This window comes from Octopus bimaculoides, chromosome 16 (assembly GCF_001194135.2).
Source record: "Octopus bimaculoides isolate UCB-OBI-ISO-001 chromosome 16, ASM119413v2, whole genome shotgun sequence".
Taxonomy (NCBI): Eukaryota; Metazoa; Mollusca; class Cephalopoda; order Octopoda; family Octopodidae; genus Octopus; species Octopus bimaculoides.
The window spans coordinates 56,024,654-56,027,153 of NC_068996.1; the positions used below are offsets into that span (position 1 = coordinate 56,024,654).

The 2,500-nt window shown below is 34.8% G+C and overlaps 1 protein-coding gene across 1 annotated transcript in view; it reads right to left on the reverse strand.

Moving 5' to 3' along the window:
• LOC106868853 (serine/threonine-protein kinase DCLK2) overlaps window positions 1–2,500 on the reverse strand; it is a 200,615-nt gene that overhangs the window by 1,302 nt on the left and 196,813 nt on the right. The gene's annotated exons all lie outside the window — the stretch shown is intronic.

Consider the following 2,500-nt stretch of genomic DNA (forward strand, 5'->3'; position numbering starts at 1 on the left):
TTCATCATCATCATCGTCATCATCGTCGTCGTCATCATCATCATCATCATCATCATCATCATCATCTTCATCATCATCATCATCATCATCATCATCATCATCATCATCATTTAACATTCGTCTTCCATGCTAGCATGGAATAGGGATTTGGAATCTGAGCAAGTACCTTATTAGCACTCTGATACAATCCAAATCTGGCAAACCATATCAAATGATAAGGAACATAATGATTTATTTAAGAGAAACAATTACAGGATACTTCAGTCAATAGGTAAATCCTGAGTTTGTTTCATACAATATACAAAGTATACAGAATGAAGACATCCTAAAAAAAATTGAAGAATTATACATCTTCCACATTTATTACAAAATTATTCTCATTAAATTCCAATCTGATTTGTGTTTCTGCTGGATAAGTGTTCTAATATCCTTGAGTGTAGCATTTATGGGCATTTAGTTGATTCAGTTGCTGTACATATTCATCCAGGTGAGAAATTCCTATGCAGCATTGTTCAAGGTATTACCTGTGCAGGTGAGTGAAGCGAGCTGCAGAATCCAGTGTTAGATAGTCCTTCTTAAAGTATATTCTAGGTGAGGAATCATAAAATCTTAGGGTACATGACAGTAGAGATAGCTTTGAAATATGATAGGGCTACAGTTTCAGTATCGTTTAAACTTAGTGACCTTTTTAGAATTTTAGGGAATGGAATATGTTATGTAATTAATAGCAAAAGAGAAAGAAAGAAACCTTAATTAGGTCAGGGTGCATTCAGCTCAGTGTATGTATTTAAATATTTATGTGTATACATATACATGCATATACACCTTCTCCTTGACTTATGACCCATGCAACTTACGACCATCTACACTTATGACCACAAAAATAAAATAAATAAATAAATAAAAAATTGATCTTTGGACGTTGGGCAGCTGTAAGTATGATAACTACGGCAGCATCTGGCAACAAAGGCCTCGTTTACTGTTCCCAACACACTAATAAGCACAATCTTTACAGTTTTCATGCTACAAATTCTTCCTATTTCAAATTTTAAGGGATTGTATTTTTTTGTTTTTCTTCCTCTTTCTTTACAGTTCTGGAATCAAACAGGCATAATGGGTCGATGAGTAAGTAACTTCAATTTTCCTTATCTATGATTGTTATGTCTGGTCTACCATTTTCTAATTTTTTGTCCGTTTGAAGAGGAAAGTCCTTTAAAATCTCATGTTTCTCTGACTCCAGAACTCTTTTGACTCGATGATTGTACCAGGTGTTTCCAGCTTCAAATCCCCATTTCTGGCACAGTGAACGGTAAAGTTTGTGCCTATAATAATTGGTGTGTTGGGAACAATAATCCAAGATATAGACTAGTGGCTGAGGAAAATTGAAATAGGATGCCCGGTAGAGCTCCTACAAAAAATTTGTCTCTTAGGGACAGCAGAGATTATCAGGAGGGTTCTAATACTGCTAAAAATTTGTGGATACCTAAGGTCACAGGTAGTAATCCATTATTCACATACCAGAAATAAGACTGAACCTGAGACAAACAAAGATAATAAAAACTCGGAATGTGAACATCAGATATGGAATATTCCAAAGTGGTAGCTTATCTCTATTGCAATTTGTATTGGCCATGACACCACTCACTATGATACCACGAAACGCTAAAATTGCTTAGGAATCGGGAAAAGGAAATGGTCAGATAAATCATCTCCTTTTCATGGATGATGTAAAGGTTTATGCGAAAAATGAGAAAATTTCGTACATACTATCCACATTTTCTCAAATGATGTAGGTATGGAATTTGGGACAGGATAGTGCGCTATGTTGAAAATGAAATGAGGAAGATTTGAGAGAAGTCAGGGAATTGAAATACCAAAAGGGTAAATAATGAGAGCGGTTGAGAAAGGACAGTGGTGTAAGTACTTGAGAATATTGGAAGCAGATAAAATAAGAAATGAAGGAATGAAAAAAATGATTAGTAGGGAATATACAAGTAGAGTAAGAAAATTATTGCAGTCAAAACTGAATTCCAAAAATCTTATTGAAGCAATAAATTCAAGAGCAGTTCTTGTAATCAGATATGGAGTTGGAATTATAGATTAGACCAAAAATGATATAAGGAAATGTTGTGGAAGGATTCCAACCACCTCCAAGTGACTAAATGAACTGTCAAGTCATCAGCAGTTTGTAATGTAGCAGTTCACTGTGATCCTCTGATATAGAGCATTGAGTCTCATGTAAGAGTAGCATGTCGTGTATATATTTTCCTCTCCTCTGCTTCATTATATTATATATCCAATACAAGGATATAAAAAGAAACTTGACAGAAAAACTAGAAAGTTTTTGACGATGTATGAGGCCTACCATCCAAAAGCCGATATCAACCAGCTGTACTTGAGGAGAGACTAGGGTGGAAGAGACTTAACAACAGTAAAAGAATATGCACAGATGAAAAGAAAAAGTCTAGTAGAGTATTTACAGAGCAGTGCAGAAAAACTA